Raw genomic sequence first — 18,892 nt, forward strand, 5'->3', positions numbered from 1 at the left:
CTCCTGACTCTCCAGGGCCTATCCACCATCTACAAGGCACAAGTCAAGAGTGTGATGGAATACTCCCCACTTGCCTGGATGGGTGCAGCTCCAACAACACTCAAGAAGCTTGACACCATCCAGGACAAAGTAGCCCACTTGATTGGCACCACATCAACAAACATTCAATCCCTCCAAAACCGACGCTCAGTAGCAGCAGTGTGTACTATCTACAAGATGCACTGCAGCAATTCACCAAAGATCCTTAGACAGTACCTTCCAAACTCACGACCACTTCCATCTAGAAGGACAAGGACAGCAGATAAATGGGGACACCATCACCTGCAAGTTCCCCTCCAAGCCACTCACCGTCCTGACTTGGAAATATATCGCCGTTCCTTCGCAGTCACTAGGTCAAAATCCTCGAATTCCCTCCCGAACAGCATTGTGGGTCAACCCACAGAACATGGACTGCAGCGATTCAAGAAGACAGCTCACCACCACCTTCTCAAGGGCAACTAGGGATGGGCAATAAATGTTGGCGAGCCAGTGACGCCCATGTCCCACGAATGAGTTTTTAAAAATCACACTGAAAAAACCAGCAGGAGTTACTCCTATTTTCCTGCAAACTGGGGACTTAGAATTTCTTTGGGAGAATCTAGGCCCACTCTCGAGGAGGAGATGAAGATTTTGAAAAAATTGAAGAAGAGATTTATTCAAACAGATCCAGGAGGTTCATGTTCTGGGAAAGATCTTGAGTCATTTTCAAATGCTTTGTTATTTTGGTTGATTGCCCAGATTACTGTGATGTGGACAAGACAAGAGAATGTGGGGTTGGTTTTGATATGAGAAGCATGAACTTACCGGCCGTTCATGTCCCATTGCAGGTGAGGATGGCGAATTTGGCGTTTGGGCAAATCCCCGTTCACTGCAGCGGGAACAGAAAATCCCGCCGGTGTGAATGGCCATAAAATTGCACCCGAGGTGTTTAAAATCATGACGTTTTTCAGAAACAGGACATAAGGAGAAACGTTTCCAGTGACTGATGAGTCAGTAACAAACAGGTACAGATTTACAGCGATTGGCAATAAAACTAGGGCAGCATGAGGAACAGTGTGCCAATGCCTTAAGCAGTTAGAATTTGGAATGCATTGCCTTGAAGGGGAATGGATACACATCCTATGGGCAGAAGTTTCCAATCCTGCCGTGGCTGAGATTTACCGAAAGTTAATGGAATTTTGACTGCCTCAGCAAATTTTCTGTTCCCGTCCGCAATGGGGCTCGCAAAATCCAGACCAATAATAGCTTTCAAAGGGAATTGGATAAATGATTGAAGGAGAAATAATGGCAGGGGCATGTGGAAAGATTGAGAGAGCTGGACAAATCCAATGCTCTTCAAAAGAGCTGAAGCAGACCTCCTTCTGGGGTGGCACGGTGGCACAGTGGTTAGCACTGCTGCCTCACAGCGCCAGGGACACGGGTTCAATTCCCGGCTTGGGTCACTGTCTGTGCGGAGTTTGCACGTTCTCCCCGTGTCTGCGTGGGTTTCCTCCGCGTGCTCCGGTTTCCTCCCACCTTCTGAAAGACGTGCTGGTTAGGTGCATTGACCCAGAGTGTGGCGACCAGGGGAATTTGACAGTAACTTAATTGCAGTGTTAATGTTAGCCTTACTTGTGACTAGTAAATAAACTTTAACTTTGCTTTCTGTGCTGTATGGCCCTAGTAAGGTCATGATGTGGAGATGCCGGCGTTGGACTGGGGTAAGCACAGTAAGAAGTCTCACAACACCAGGTTAAAGTCCAACAGGTTTATTTGGTAGCAAATTATTGCTATATATTGCTATATTTGCTACCAAATAAACCTGTTGGACTTTAACCTGGTGTTGTTAAACTTCTTACTCTAGTAAAGTCACCAGATGGCCTTAGGCACTCTCGCCTTCAAAGGGGAGAGCTGACTGGTGGTGATTTCACCTGAGGATCACCATTCTAGTATTCAGTGCTAATTGGCATTGAGTTCTCAATATGAACTACAAGCTATGTAAATCAGTTAATAAACATTGTTCCATGTCCATTGGGCTGAGCCCCATTTAAAAGGACATTACCAACAGTAATAAGTTATAGAAAAAAACCCATAGAAACATAGAAAACTACAGCACAAAACAGGCCCTTCGGCCCCACAAGTTGCGCCGAACATATCCCTACCTTTTAGGCCTACCTATAACCCTCTTCTTAATAAAATGCTTTCAGGTTGCATATCAGAAGCTTTAATTCTTCAGCAGGCCTTGTCCAACACTTTAACCACATGTGGTTAATTATGATTCCAGATGTGGATAATTGAATGTCTGGTTAGTAAATAAAAAATGAGGAATAGATACTGCCCTTGGGTATGTGATCTCAAAAGTTTTTTTTCACATGGCATGTGTGCCTGAACTTTAACCTCTTTGTGCGTTTTGTTGGTAAAATGCAGAGATGAAGAGGAATACAAGTGTTCCATTTGGTCTGTGTGTTTGCTTTAACATTTACAGCGGGAGATGTTTATTTGGTCACTATCCGCATGGAGTGTTCATTTTCCTGTGTTATGTATAAGGCATTTTGCACCTTTGGTCGATATGACTAAAACAACATCTTTGGAGTGAAACCTGGGACTAGTCAGTACTTTCTATCAGATGAGACTGTTGCACAGAACTGACTTGATGAATATAAAAAAATCCACTTGCCCGAAGGAAATCATTGCTTAACTAGGTGGCATACCACATCAAGACTTTAATTCTCATGTGAAGATGAGCAATGATTCACAACCATGGAGCTGAAAGTGAATTATGAAATGTTACTCATGAGCTAAATAAAGCATGCCACACACCCAAATCAAGGTTGGATCACATAAAGAGTCCTTCATAAAGTCTCGCTTAAAATGTTAACTCTTTTGAATGTAAATTCACAATTCCTCTGAAATGCAATTAACAGGATTCCCAATTAGCCGGATGCATCAGGTAATCAATTTATTGTACAACACTGCTGTTGAGACTGAACTTCTGAAATTATTTAGTCAGCAGTCACAGAATTGAACCCACATTCAGTCAGCACCAATCATTACTATGTCGATCGATGGTGCGACTTGATGAGCACTGGCCCAAATCTCAGCCGTAGTTCAATGCACTAACACTCTCCCAGGGAAATGCCTTGTCCAATCAAAGTCAAGCTTCCTGGTTTAAATTTCAAACAATGCTTGGCAGTTAACTGTAAGGCACCATCAGCTGGTGCATTCTCTACCACAATGCCTCTGCCATAAGAGTCCATTTACCAATCAGCACCCTCTCCTTATACAGTATAAAGTAGTTGCTTCCGCTGACATTGTATTCTTGTGATTGTCCTGATGAGTGCAAGATGAAAAACCTTGATAAAATGGGCGGTACTCCCCCCCCCCGCCCCCCCCAACCCCCGCCACCACCCTCCCTGCAGCATGTTTGGCTGAGGCTAACAGCAGGGTCGTCCAGACCCGCCACTGTCAATGGAGTTTCTTGTTGTTTGTACCCTTTGTCGCTGGGGAACCCGTGTTGGGGGGGGCGGGGTCGCTGTTGGTGGGACTGGAAGATCCCACCAGCGAATACGGCCAAAAAGATCCTCTCCATTGTCTTTTTTCCACAACAATCCAGTAGTTTAATGATCACTGTTTCTGATACCGGATATTGATTCTAAAGTTTAATGAACCAAATTTAATTTCTTCAGCTGCCATGGTGGGATTTGAACTCACGTTTCTCAGTCATTAGCCCAGGCCTCTGGATGGCTAGACTAATGATATGACCATCAAACTACTGGATTGGACCTCCAAAATACTGAATTGATTGTAAAGTGCTTTGGGACGTCCTGGGACTGTGAACGAAAGCTGTTATCATAGAATCCCTACAGTACAGAAGGAGGCCATTCAGCCCATTGAGAGTGGACTGACCACAATCCCACCCAAGCCCTATCCCTATAACCCCACACATTTACCCTGCTAATCCCTCTGACATTAGGGTCAATTTAGCATGGCCAATGCACCTAACCCTCATATCTTTGGAATGTAGGAGGAAACCGGAGCACCCAGAGGAAACCCACGCAGACACAGGGAGAACGTGCAAACTTCACACAGACAGTGACCCAAGGCTGGAATTGAACCCGGGTCCCTGTCGCTGTGAGGCAGCAGTGCTAACCTCTGAGTCACTTGCTGTTACAGAAGTATAAATTCTTTCTTTTCTTGGCTAATCACTGTTCTGATGACATAACTGGAGCACTGTGATGTTCGTACGGAAGGATTTCTATTTTTGCTGGCTACGCAGAGGAACGCAAAAAATTACACTGAAATCTACGGACGAAAAGTAAATGATGATAGCCTGAAGGAGACTTTCTTAGTTTAACACTGAAAAGATTCTTTAGCTGCTGCCAGTCCCAAAATGTCTTAACGTCTTCAATCAACTGATGATGAATCCTCTGATAACCTGAATGTCCACACACGATAATGTTCCAGCAAACAGCTGCAGGCAGGTCTGTATCTGATTGCAACAAGTTCCGGCACTTGTCTCCACCAGTGCACTTAGAATGACTGGGCTTGAGTTAGTGTCTGAGAGCTTACAAAAACATCCGTGCGAAACTGCATTCTGCAGTTTTGGTAAAAGAGACTTTGCAGTTGAATGTGGAAAATATCAAAATAAAATTATACTTTTGAAAAAAAACAGTGTTCCACAAATTGCAGAAATCAGGAATGACATTACAGGGAATAGGAACAAGAGAAGGCCATTCAGCCCTCAAGCCTACTGCTTACCATTCAATCAGATCAGGGTTGATTTGCACCTCAAATCCACCCCCCCACCTACGCTCAACCTCCCTCAACATCTTTACCCAATAAATATATCTATTGATCTCAGTCTGGAACACTTTGATTTCTCCTCAGTACTTACAGCTTTTGGGTAGGAGGGTGTTAGATTTCAACCGTTCTTTGTGTGAAAAAGCGCTTCCTGATTTCACTCACAAATGGCTGAAAGCCAATTTTAAGATTAATTGTGCCCCATTCTTGGGGCTCCCCCATCAGAGGGAAAGGCTTCTTAAATCTTCCATCGTCTCAAGCTCCTCGATCAAGTCACACATTGATCTTCTAAATTCAGGAGAATACGAGACAAGTTTATGCAATCTCTCTTCGCAATTTAACCCTTTAAATCCCTGTTACCATTCAAGTGAATTGACACACAAGGTCAACATACCTTTCCTGAGGCTTGGGGTAAATCATACATTTTTGAATACGACCTATTCTATGTCCTGAAAACAAAGGTTGTGGAATTACACTGTGGGGATAACACAAATTTCTTAAATATTTAGCTTAAATTCCTTAAACTACTAGCTGGATGAACTATTTATTGTTAATGGATTTGTCTGTGCCACGTGGAAGCAGCATTTCTGAGTGTTTATGAGCTTATTTCAGCAAATGACTTCAAGTTCATAGAGCAATGGTCCTGGTCACTCTGCTCTGCACATGTTACACCTGGGCAGCCTACCAGCCTCACACCAAGAAGCTCAACCTTGATTAGCCTTTGGGATTTTCTGAAGGCTAGATGATAGGACAAAATGAAAGGGTCCTCACCAGAGCTAACACCGTATTCTGGCAGCCACGACTAAGTTAGGCTGGTCAGGCAACCAGAAAGCCAGATATTTGCTTACTAAAGTGAATATTCTTCTGGAGAGTTTGAGTCTCGTGTTCGCTCTCACGCTGGACAAAGAAAATGCCCAAAATTAACTTTGGAAACAAACCAACGCAATACTGGAGCAAGAACTGCTTTAAAGTTTTAAAATTAATTTATTAGCGTCACAAGTCAGCTTACATTAACACTGCAATGAAGCTACTGTGAAAATCTCCTAGTCACCAGACTCTGGCGCCTGTTCGGGGGAATGTAGCATGGTCAATGCATCTAACCAGCACGTCTTTTGGACTGTGGGAGGAAACCAGAGCACCCGGAGGAAACGGGGAGAATGTGCAGACTCCGCACAGACAGTGACCCAAGCCTGGAATTGAACCCAGGTCCCTGGTGCTGTGAGGCAGCAGTGCTAACCACTGTGTCACTGTGCCACCCTGGTTATTATGTACAAGCAGGATGATTTGGTCGCAGTTTGGAGTCATACTGCAACATGGGCAGATCAGCTGTTGCATTGTATATGCACTCTGCAAACACAAGACTCCATTGACAGTGTGGGATCACACATTGACCTTTTACACCCATGTTATTGTTTGGCCTTTGAGGTTAAGATGACCATATCCATCTCTGGAGCATTTTGTAGGGCTCCATTGGATACGCAGAAGGTTGCTAAGGTTGATCTGCGCCCAGGTGCTGCAAAGAGAAAAGGATCCCACAGGATTTCCTCTCCTTGAGTTTTCTCTCTGCCAATGATATGTGCTTGTTTTCAAAGGAGGCCGCACTTTTGGTTGGGGCAAGTGCAACGATCCTGAGTGAGCTTCTTCCAGGACTTGAAGTCGATGTCGACACTCTTCAGTGAAGCTTTCAGAGTGTCCTTGTAGTATTTGCTTTGACCACCGTGAGACTGTGCCCCAGAATCGAACTCTCCATTGTTGAGTGAGTGTCAGGCTCTGTGGCTACATGACCAGCTTAACTCAGCTATGACTGTCTCAGTATGATGTGGATGCTTGACATCAGTGATGTAGGGTTAGTGAGGGTCTGTGGGCAGTTAGATTTTTGGGGCCCCCCTGTGGTTTGGGTGGCTGAGTGTGCACTTTGTGAACAGGTTAACATGCACACCTGTCTGTACGACATCTCTTTTCTCTCTGATGCTTACTTTTCCCAATGGTTGGCTCCAAGCTGAAGTTTGATCATTTGTTTCACTTTGCTGATTGTAGGTGTGATTTTTATTCAGGGCAGCATCTGCCCTGCAAAGTTTTCAACAAAACTGAGCACCCTACAAAATGAAAGATTGGGGCCGGAACTTTCTGGCCATTCGCGCCAGCGGGATCCTCCAGTCCCGTCGATGGTGCACCCCGGCGCGGGTTTCCCGGCAGTGAGCGATGGATTCAATGGGAAAGTCTGTTGACAACGGTGGGACCAAAAGATCCTGTGATTGGCCAATGGTGGGCTGCCTCTGTCATCATGAATCATGTGGTGGGTACCATGGAAAATCCCGCTCTGGGTTCTTGAGCTGTACCTTACATCAAATATATTCATTAAATAAATTCAATACCGACACATTTTTGGAATATAAGTCATGCTTACACTAAAATCAATTATTTTAAGTTCTGTTAAAACACAGATGCCTGGTGCCCACAATGATGTTCTGTTGTTGCCACAGTTAAATAATTTTATGAAGTGATTCTTTAAGCTAATGGGCAGGATTTTACGGCCTCACTCGTCTGTCCCGAAACCGTAAAACCCCACTCGAGGTCAACGAACCTTTCCATGGTCTGCCCCTCACCCAGTCTGATTCCCGTGGTGGGTGGGGCGGTAAACTTCTGGCCAATGTTTCCATTTGTAACTTTTTAATATCAACTCCTACCGATGTATTGGATTTGAGTTTACCCACTGTTCTCTTCAGCCAACAGAAACTCTGAAAAAAATAGATAAGGAAGCTGGTATTCAGCTGGTCAGTCACTCGGGAATATCTCCATTTGATACCTTCATTCAATTCAGTCACAGTATCATTGACAAAAGGCGGGTGGATATTGACAGCAAGATCGAGTTCTCAGGAAGATCTTTCTCAGAAAGCCTGCAGGATTTAAAACAGAAGCATTCATTTTTATAGCAATTGAGAATGAAACAAATGTTCATCCTATAAAACAGCCAAATACTGCAGATGCTGGAATCTGAAACAAAATCAGGCGATGCTGGAAAAACTCAACAGGTCTGGCAGCATCTGTATGGGGGAGAAAATAGATTTAACATTCCAAGTCCATCAGACTCTTCTTCAGAACTAAAGAGAGGGGAAAACATGGTTATATATAAGAGGGGGTGGAACAGCTGGAACAGTGATTAGTGGGAGCTGGGAGAGATTGCAACAAATATATAACTTAAGAACAAGTGACAGATGTCCCAGTGGGGGAGGGGAGGTGGAGAGATTTTGCTTAGGAGCAAAAAAAATATTTGGATATAGAAAGCGTCAAGATGCCACCATGAAACACAAGATAACAGTCTAAAGTTGTTGAGTTTAATGGTAAGTCCAGCCTATTCAGAAGATGCAATGCTGTTCCTCCAGTTTACATTGGGCTTCACTGCAGCAGGACAAGCACAGACATGTGGGCATGAGAGCAAGGTGCTGAGTTAAAATGCTAAGCAACAGCAAGGTCAGAATCATGCTTGCAGACTGAGCGAATTGTTCCATGAAGTGGTCTGCCAGTCTGCGTTTAGATTCCCCGGTATAGAGGAGACCGCATTGAATACAGATAGAATACAGAATACAAATTTCAGCCATTGAGTGAGCTGGGAGGTTGGGATAGTGGGGATCTGCTCATTAGGTACAGCAACATCCTAACTTCCTGCATGGAAATCTCCCCAAACACAATTATCATCTGGCGGCACATAGGGATCAACTTGGTCATACCTTGAGTCTAAGGAAGGTTGGAAAATTAAGATCAATGCCTCCACAATTTCCACCCACAATTCCTTCAGTGTCCTTGGATGCATCTCATCTGGTCGCAGTGCCTTATCAACTTTTACACACAGACAGACCTCCTCCTTATCAATTGTAAACCCTTCAAATATCTGAAAAATCACCTTTCACCATGATATAGGCTGCACCTTCTTCCTTGTTAAAGACAGATGCAAGTTCTCCACCTCGATGTGTAAATCTCGAATCAGCCTCTTACCACTGTCTTACTATTTATGTTTTACTTTTTACTTTTGGATTCTCTTTTATGTTAATTGCCACAGTTAAATAATTTACTGAGAGTCTAGGCCCTCAAAAAACCAATTAAATTTGGGTGAGCTACTGGAGAGAGACCCCAGCAAGGGAATCAATGCCTTTAGCTGGTGAAAGGGGCTGCATGGTGGCACAGTGGTTAGCACTGCTGCCTCACAGCGTCAGGAACCCGGGTTCAATTCCAACATTGGATCACTGTCTGTATGGAGTTTGCACATTCTCCCTGTGCGTAGGTTTCATCCGGGTGCTCCGGTTTCCTCCCACACTCCAAAGATGTGCAGGTTAGGTGGATTGGCCATGATAAATTGTTCCTTAGTATCTAAAGATGTGAAGGTCAGGTTCTTTGGCCATGATAAATTGCCCCTTAGTCTCCAAAGATGTGCAGGTTGGCTGATTGGCCTTGGTAAATGCACAGGGTTATGGGGATGGGGTGGGGAGGGGAGGGTGTGGGTGGGATGCTAATTTGGAGAGTCGAGACTTGATGGGCTGGATGGCCTCTTACTACACTGTCGGGATTCTATGGAACAAGAAGATAAATCACCCATTTCCCTTCCAAACACTCAGCTTAATTCTTGATATAGAATAGCTGCTGATGCTAACCAATCAAAACCCAAAGTGTGGAGAGGTTAAGTTGGGTTTAAATATCTACAATATTACAAAGCTCCTTCTTTGACAGCTTGACATTGAAAGTGCGAAGAAGCATGAGACACAAACTTCAGTGAAGGAAATAGGATACTGTTCATTTATTGCAACTGATGAAACCAGACCTCACCATAACAGCTCTGAGATCGCTCACAATTCCCAAGGGGAAAGCTGGCAGAGCAAAAACATCGCAGGATAACAAGAAAATATGAATAAGGGTGTAATGGATAAGGACTGGAAGCAGGGGAGGGGAAACTTTCCCTCTGGGTCTTCCTCCTAATAGGGAATGATGACTGCAAGGGATGAAAATACAGACCTAGGTACAGACATCACCAGGCCTAGAAAACCGATACTCAGTAAGATGCCACAAAGGCTGTTTAACTGATCAAGCAGAAAGTGCTAAAACATTGAGGTGATGGAACCCAGAACCTTCTGAAGAAATCCATTGATCTCAGAAGCTATAAAGATGGAAAATCCTGATTTCATCAAATCTCTCTCCTCTCCCATCTCCACTATCACCTCCCTCATTTCCCCTCCCTCATTTCCCTTTCACTTCCCTCCATCTTGGGCAGCACGGTGGTTAGCACTGCTGCCTCACGCGCCAGAGACCTGCGTTCAATTCTGGCCTTGGGTGACTGTCTGTGTGGGGTTTGCATGTTCTCCCTGTGTCTGCGTGGGTTTCCTCTGGGTTCTCCGGTTTCCTCCCACATTCCAACAGACAACCAGGCTAGGTGGATTGGCCATGATAAATTGCCCCCTAGTGGGGGGGGGGGGGGGGGGGGGGGGAAAGGAGGAGGCGGTGGTGAGCAATGTAAATACGTGGGGAGAGGGCAGGGGTGGGCTTTTGGGGTAAGCTGCCTGTTGGAGAGTCGGTGCAGATTCGATGGGATGAATGGCCTGCTTCTGTATGGGTTCTATGATTTCCATCTTCCTTCTCCCCACCTCCCCCTACCCCCACCCCCACCACCACCACTTTCTTCTCTACCACCTACTCTGGCCCAGTCACCTCGCTCCATCTCCACCGCCCTTCCCCCTTCTCTTTCCATCTTCGTAATTCTTTCCCCTGTCTTTCTCTGTTCTATCACCTTCTTCCTCCCCCTTCTAACCGTCTCTATCTTGTAAACTAATCTGACAATCAAATGGCCTCCAAACCCCCAAACACAGAAAACGGCATCGCTCCAAGAGGGGGCCGATACCCGGCTTGGGTGACTGTCTGTGTGGAGTTTGCACCTTCTCCCCGTGTCTGCATGGATTTCCTCCGGGTGCTCCAGTTTCCTCCCACAGTCTGAAAGACATGCTGGTTCGGTGCATTGACCCAAACAGGCATCGGAATGTGGCGATTAGGGGAATTTCACAGTAACTTCATTGCAGTGCTAATGTAAGCCTTACTTTTAAACTTTAAAAATAACTTTTGAAAAAACAAGGAGAAGATCACAGAATTGTCACGGTGCAGAGTGAGGCCATTCAGCCCATTAGGCCTGCACTGGCTCTCTCACTGAGCATCATGGCTTAGTGCCACTCCCCTGCCTTTACCCCGTACCCCCGCACATTGGTTCTATTCAAGTACTCATGGAATGCCATATTGAATGCCTCGATTGAACTTGTCTCCACCGTACTCCCAGGCAGAACATTCCAGACCCCAACCACTCACTGTGTGAAAAATGCATCACATTTTTTTTTTTGCAAATCACCTTATACCTGTGCCCTCTCATTCTTGATCTTTTTACGAGCAAGAACAGTTTCTGCTCTGTCCAGCCCCCTCATGATTTTGAACATCTCTATCAAATCTCCTCTAAACCTCTTCTCCTCAAGTAGAACAGTCCCAACCTCTCCAATCTATCCTCATAACTGAGGTTTCTCATCCCTGGAACCATTCTTGTAAACCTCTTCTGCACTCTCTCCAATGATTTCTGGCACCCAGAACTGTACACAATGTGATTTATTTTACGCATTGGGTTGTTGGAAGCAGATACAATGGTAACTTTCAAAAGGGAATCAGCCAAATGCTTGAAAATAAAAGATTTACAGTCTATGGGGACATGTGGGACCAATTGGATAGCATTTTCTAAAAGCTGATACAGGTATGATGGGCCAAATGGCCTCATCCTCTGCTGTAAGGTTCTTAGACACTACAAGAGCAATCAGCTGAGGAACAATTGTAAAATAGGGGGGGTAGTGTCATAGGAGTAATATCACTAAACTCATGAGCTCGCGGCCGAGACTAATGTTCTGAGGTCACAGGTTCAAATCACACTACAGCCGTTATTCAATTCATAAACACGTTCACTGTCTGAAAGAAAGGGGTCACCTATTTTAGACAAGGATTAGGAGAATTATTTTCTCGCAGAGGAGTGTGAGTCTTTGGAATTTTCTTGGTCAAAAGGTAGTAGAAGCAGGGTCTTTGAATATTTTTAATGCAAAGCTAGATAGATTCTTGATAAGTAAGGTGGTGAAAGGTTATTGGATTAGGCGTGAATGCAGAGTTGAAGTTACAATCAGACTGCCATGATCTTGCTGACTGTTGGAATAGGCTTGAGGGGCCAAGTGGCCTCTTCCTGCTCCTAATTCGAATGTTTGTTTGCATATTCATATGTTTGTAATGAATCTGGAATTCAAAACTATTCTCAGTAATTGTTGATTGTTGTAAAAACCCAATGCCCTTCAGTGTGTAGGTTTGGGTTTGTCAAGGAGGAATCGGATGCCTTGGGCTATGCTGGGTGGTCAGTATGGTTTCATTTATTATTGACTTTTCTGTAGCAGTTCGAGACAACTACATGGCTTACTCAGTCACTTCAGGGAAGGAAATCTGACATCCTTACCTGGTCTGGCCTACATATGACTCCAGAACCACATCAAAAGCAGTGAAGCATTGTTACTTGTTTTCATAATTCTGGAGTCCAGGAAATGCTGTATTTTGGGAGGGAACAGAACCCCTTACAGTTTGACCATAGACAGAAAGGCAAATTCCACAGGTGAGGTGAAAGTGACCGTCCTTGACACCAAGGTAGCATTTGACCAAATGTGACATCAAGGAGCCCTAGCAAAACTGGAGTCAATGGGAATCAGAGGGAAAATTCTCCACTGGTTGGTATCATACCTGGCACAAAGGAAGATGGTTGTGGTGTTGGAGATCAATCATCTCAACTCCAGGACATCACTACAGGAGATCCTTAGGGTAGTGTCCTAGGCTTAACCATCATCAGCTGCTTCATCAATGACCTTCCTTAATCATAAGGAAGGTGGGGATATTCACTGATGGATTGCACAATGTTCAGCACCATTCACAACTCCTCAGATACTGAAGCAATTCATGTCCAAATGCAGCAACAACTTACCAAGACTGGGGCGGCACGGTGGCACTGTGGTTAGCAATGCTGCCTCTCAGCATCAAGGACCCAGGTTCAAATCCGGCCTAGGCTCACTGTCTATGTGGAGTTTGCACATTCTCCCCATGTCTGTGTGGGTTTCCTCAGGGTGCTCCGGTTTCCTCCCACAGTCCAAAGATGTGTGGATTAGGTTGATTGGCCATGGTGTGTTGCCCCTTAGTGTCAGGGGGACTAGCAGGGTATACATGGGATTGCGGGAATAGGACCTGCGTGGAATTGTGGTTGGTGTAGACTCGACGGGCCAAATTGCCTCCTTCTGCACTGCAGGGATTCTAGATTCTATACAGCACCTTCCAAACCCACAACTCTTCCATCTAGAAGGATAAGGGCAGCAGATAAATGGGAACAGCACCACTAGCTTTGAAATATATTGCTTGTTCTTTCACTATTGCTGGGTTAAAATCCTGGAACTCCCTCCCTAACAGCATATGGTGTACCTACACCATGTGGACTGCAGCGGTTCAAGAAGGCAGCTCACCACTGCCTTCAAAGGGCAATTAGGGACCATAAGGCAATAAATGCTGGCCTTGCCAGCAACGTCCACATCCCATGAGTGAATAAATTTAAAAAGAAAAATGGGTGACATGAGAGAAATGTACACCTGAATTTGTTGACGATAGGCTCATTGGAAACATGACCTCACCTGATTAAGCAGATGAGCTGCGATCTCCAATTGGACATCATTGTTGCAGTTGGCAATTTTCCCTGTGCGTGTCGAGTGTGAGGGTGTCAGGTTCCCTTCTCTGAAAACATCAATCGGTCACTTGGGTTTTCACAGCAATCCTGCAACTTTTATGCTCATTTTAATATTTTTCTGATTTATTAACTTTGCTTCGCAGCTTACCATTGATGGGATTTGAACTCATTTCCTGAGAATGATTAATGCCTGCTCTACACTCTTACCATTTCCTGACAAAATTTCGAGTTGGATGTGAAACCTTTGTTAGTGAATACGTTCAGGTCGGTGCCTTGATACTTAGACGTTGGCATGCAATTTGGTGCATTCTGGGGGAGACTGAGTGCAAGATGTCTCACCCCATAGTTATTCACCCCGCCCCAACAAATTCCCCGTTGAAATTCCTGAATGAATGGGATGTAATTTTGGGTGTTGCTACTAAGATTCTCAGGGTTTACAGGCAAATTACTGTGGATGCTAGAATCTGAAACCAAAAGAGAAAATACTGGAAAATCTCAGCAGGTTTAGCAGCATCTGTAAGGAGAAAAAAGAGCTGACATTTCGAGTCCAGATGACCCAGCGTCAGTTCTTTTATCTCCTTTTATCTCCTGCTCAGGACTTTCTGCATTGGGCGGCATGGTGGCACAGTGGTTAGCACTGCTGCCTCACAGTGCCAGGGTCCCAGGTTCAATTCCGGCCTTGGGTCACTGTCTGTGCGGAGTTTGCACATTCTCCCTGTGTCTGTGTGGATTTCCTTGGGTGCTCCGGTTTCCTCCCACACTCCAAAGATGTGCGGGTTAGGTTGATTGGCCATACTAAATTGACCCTAGTGACAGGGGATTAGCAGGGTAAATATGTGTGGTTACGGGAATAGAGCCTGGGTGGGATTGTGGTAGGTGCAAACTTGATGGGCTGAATGGCCTCCTTCTGCACTGTAGGGATTCTATAATTCTATGAAAAAGTTAGAAATTGGTCTTGGAGGACAGAGCAAACAGTGAAGAAAATTGGACAAGGGACAGAATGGATCCATTGCTACTGCCAAGGTAAACTCATACGTTAGAAAATTCATATCCCAAACAAGCAAGTCCAAGTATAATGGAGGGATGAAACTGCATTAATCATATGCATTTTTCTGTTCTATCAGACTGGAATGGTTTAAGGTGAACAGAAGAGATCTTGGGCCTGAGTTTTAAAGTGTTCTCTCAGCTATCCCAGGAGGTTACATAACAGAATGTGGCTGGGAGTGGGAGAAGCTGGATAAACCAATGCTTCTTTTCCTGTCCGACATTTTCACATGTTCATTTCGTAATAGCCACAGGTTGCATTTGTAAACCACCTTTCCTGTAGTATGGCACCTCAAGGCATTTCACAGAGACTGAACAATTGTGATAGTGAGCGATATTGGAACAGCTGACTAAAGGTTTAGTCAAAGAGTTGGGTTTAAAATGCATATTGGAGGAGGGCAGAAAGAAGATGAGAATATAAGAAATAGGAACAGCAGTGGACCATTGAACTCACCGAGTCTGCTCTGCCACTCAGTATGATCAGATCTTATCTTCAGTTTCAATTCCACTTTCCCGTCCCTTGATTCTCTGAGAGAGCAAAAATTTCAGCCTTAAATATATTCCATGATGGAGCATCCACACCCCTCTGGAGTAAAGTCTCCAACTATTCACAACCCTTAGAGTGGAGACATTTCTCCTCATCTCAATCCTAAATGTTTGGCTCTTTATCCCTGTGTTTTAGATTCCCCAGTCAGGGCAAACAAGCTTTCAGTGTCTACCTTAATAAGCCTCTTCAGTATCGTGTTTATTTCAATGAGATCACTTCCTCTTAAGCCCTGGAGAATACAACTTACTCAATTTCTCATCATAAAAGATCACTGTCATCCCAGGAAGAAATATCATGAACCTTCACTCTACTCCGCCCAACTCAATAGGTTTAGAAGGTGAAATCTGTTGTTTAAGTCAGGGTGAGAACGATTGGACAATGGAGATCAGGGATGGAGAAGAGGCCAGAATTGGAGAGGTACAGGGATGCCAGAGGATGGTAGACTAGCGGAGAATATAGTGACAGGGAGGGAGCTGGGTAATGAGCTAATGGGACATTTGGGAGAGTCAGTTACATGAATCATTTTTTTCCAATGTCCAAAGCATTGTTAGGCTATTATGTGTACATTGATATAGCTTCCCAACATTCAAATGATTGCAATAACCAGAAATTTGGGAAAGGTTGTGAGAATAAGAATTTGCTAACATCCGGAACAAAATTTACCCATTATAAGTATGCATTTAATAAATTTACCGGAAATAAATTTATAGAATATGTCAATAGAAAGATTGCTGTTGCTTTAACATAAATAAATAGAAGCCTGTGATGAAAACAACAGAAAGGGGAATTTGATATTGGCATGTTTTAAGCTTTGGTTCAATAGATCTGCTCAAACCGAGAGAATCCATTATCCTGTTTATATCAGCCAACCATGGAGTTTGGAGAGTAAACTCGCTGTAAGGATACTGAGAGTTCATCAAGATTAGAAGTGTCCAATTTGACTTGCCTGTTCGCAAAGACTCAAACTCACTCCATCTCTGTCAATCTATCACTTCTCAGAATAAATGCCCTGCATTGGTAACACTCTCACCTCTTACTCGCAAGATCCATGGGTGCAAGTCCCACTCCACAGACTTGAACACAAAATCTAAGCCGATGTTCCAGTTGGGTATGCATCGATAAACCCAGTTTATCAGCTGAGATGTTAAATTGAGGCTCTTTCTGTCCTCTCATGATTTTTGATTTGATTTGATTTTTTATTGTCACTTGTACTAACATACAGTGAAAAGTATTGTTTCTTGCGTGCTATACAAACAAAGCATACCGTTCGTAGAGAAGGAAACGAGAGAGTGCAGAATGTAGTGTTACAGTCATAGCTAGGCTGTAGAAAAAGATCAACTTAATGCAAGGTAAGTCCATTCAAAAGTCTGACAGCAGCAGGGAAGAAGCAGTTCTTGAGTCGGTTGGTACGTGACCTCAGACTTTTGTATCTTTTTCCCGACGGAAGAAGATGGAAGAGAGAATGTCCGGGGTCCGGGGGGTCATTAATTGTGCTGGCTGCTTTGCTGAGGCAGTGGGAAGTGTAGACAGAGTCAATGGATGGGAGGCTGGTTTGTGTGATGGATTGGGCTACATTCACGATCTTTTGTAGTTCTTTGCGGTCTTAGGCAGAGCAGGAGCCATATCAAGCTGTAATACAACCAGAAAAATGCTTTCTATCTATAAAAGTTGGTGAGAGTCGTAGCTGATATGCCAAATTTTCTTAGTCTTCTGAGAAAGTAGAAGCGTTGGTGGGCTTTCTTAACTATAGTGTCGGCATGTGGAGACCAGGACAGGTTGTCGGTAACCTGGACACCTAAATACTTGAAGCTCTCGACCCTTTCTACTTCGCCCTCGTTGATGTAGACAGGGGCATGTTCTCCTTTATGCTTTCTGAAGTGGATGGCAATCTCCTTCGTTTTGTTGATATTGAGGGAGAGATTATTGTTTCTGCAGCAGTTCACCAGATTCTCTATCTCATTCCTATACTCTGTCTCATCATTGTTTGAGATCCGACCCACTACGGTGGTGTCGTCAGAAAATCGAATTGGAGGGGAATTTGGCCACACAGTCATAGGTGTAAAGGAGTATAGTAGGGGGCTGAGAACACAGCCATGTGGGGCACCAGTGTTGAGGATGATCGTGGAGGAGGTGTTGTTGTTTATCCTTACTGATTGTATGAGGCTATAAACAATTCCATGGCACAATTTTTGAGAGGAGGGGAGGTTTTCCTGGTATCTCTCGAACAATAGTACTAAAAATTCAGACTGTCTGGTCAACACCATATTACTGTTTGTGGGAGTTGCTCATTTTTTAAATTCATTCATGGGACGTGGGCATTGTTGGCTATGCCAGCATTTATTGCCCATCGCTGAAGACATTTAAGAGTCAACCACATTGCTGTGGCTCTGGGGTCACATGGAGGCCAGACCAGGAAAGGACAGTAGATTTTCTTCCCGAAAGGACATTCATGAACCAGATGGGTTTTTCTGACAATCAACAATGGTTTCATGGTCATCAGTAGATTCTTAATTCCAGATATTTATTGAATTCAAACTTCACCACTTGCCATGGTGGGATTTTAACCTGGGTCCGAGGAATATTACCCTGGGTCTTCTGGATTACTTGTCCAGTGACCATACCACTGTGCCACTGCCTCTCCCTGTACTTCTGCATCATAGAATCAAGGAACCCCTAAAGTGCAGAAAGGGGCCATTTGGCCCATCAAGTCTGCACCGACTCTCCAAAAACCTATCCCACTCAGGCCCTCCCCTCTACCCTATCCCCGTAACCCCATATATTTACCATGGCTAATCTGCCTAATTTGCACATCTTTGGACTGTGGGAGGAAACTGGAGCATAAGACCATAAGAAGACCATAAGAAATAGGAACAGGAATGAGCCATTCCGCCATTCAGTAGGATCAAGGCTGATCCGACATTCCTCACATCCACTTTCCTGCCCTTTCCCCGTAACCCTTAATTCCCTTACTGATCAAAAATCTATCTATCTCAACCTTAAATATAGACAAGGATTCTGCCCACAGCTTCCTGTGGCAAGGAGTTCCAAAGACTCACAACCCTCTGAGAGAAGAAACTCCTCCTCATCTCAGTCTTAAATTGGTGTCCCTTTATTCTGAGACTGTGCCCTCTGGCCCCAGACTCTCCCATGAGGGGAAACATCCTCTCAGCATTTACCCTGTCAGGTTCCTTAAGAATCCTACATGTTCCAATGAGATCACCTCTCATTCTTCTAAATTTTGATGAGTAGAGTCCCAATCTGTTTAATCTTTTTCATAAGACAATCCCTCCATACTGGGGAGTTGCCAGAGGAAACCCAAGCAGACACAGGGTGAACATGCAAACTCCACACCAAGGGTGGAATTGAACCCGGGTTCCTGGTGCTGTGAAGCAGCAATGCTAACCACTGTGCCACCATTCCACTCTTTGTGCCAATGTTACTTACTCTTACTGCCATGGGAGCAGTAACTGCCATGTTTCCTGTATTACATCAGTGACTACATTTCAAAAACATTTCATTGATTGCAAAGTGTTTATGTTCTGACTCTTTCTTTTACATTTGCCATGAGATTTGGGTGAGGCCAGCGTTTGTTACCCATTCCCGATTGCCCCTGAGAAGATGGTGGTGAGGCACCTTCTTGTCCTGTTACAATCCCTGTGGTGAAGGTTCTCCCGTAGGGCTGCCAGGGGGAGAGTTCCAGTTCCATTGTTGAG

The sequence above is a fragment of the Mustelus asterias genome, chromosome 4 (genome assembly GCF_964213995.1).
Source record: "Mustelus asterias chromosome 4, sMusAst1.hap1.1, whole genome shotgun sequence".
NCBI lineage: Eukaryota > Metazoa > Chordata > Chondrichthyes > Carcharhiniformes > Triakidae > Mustelus > Mustelus asterias.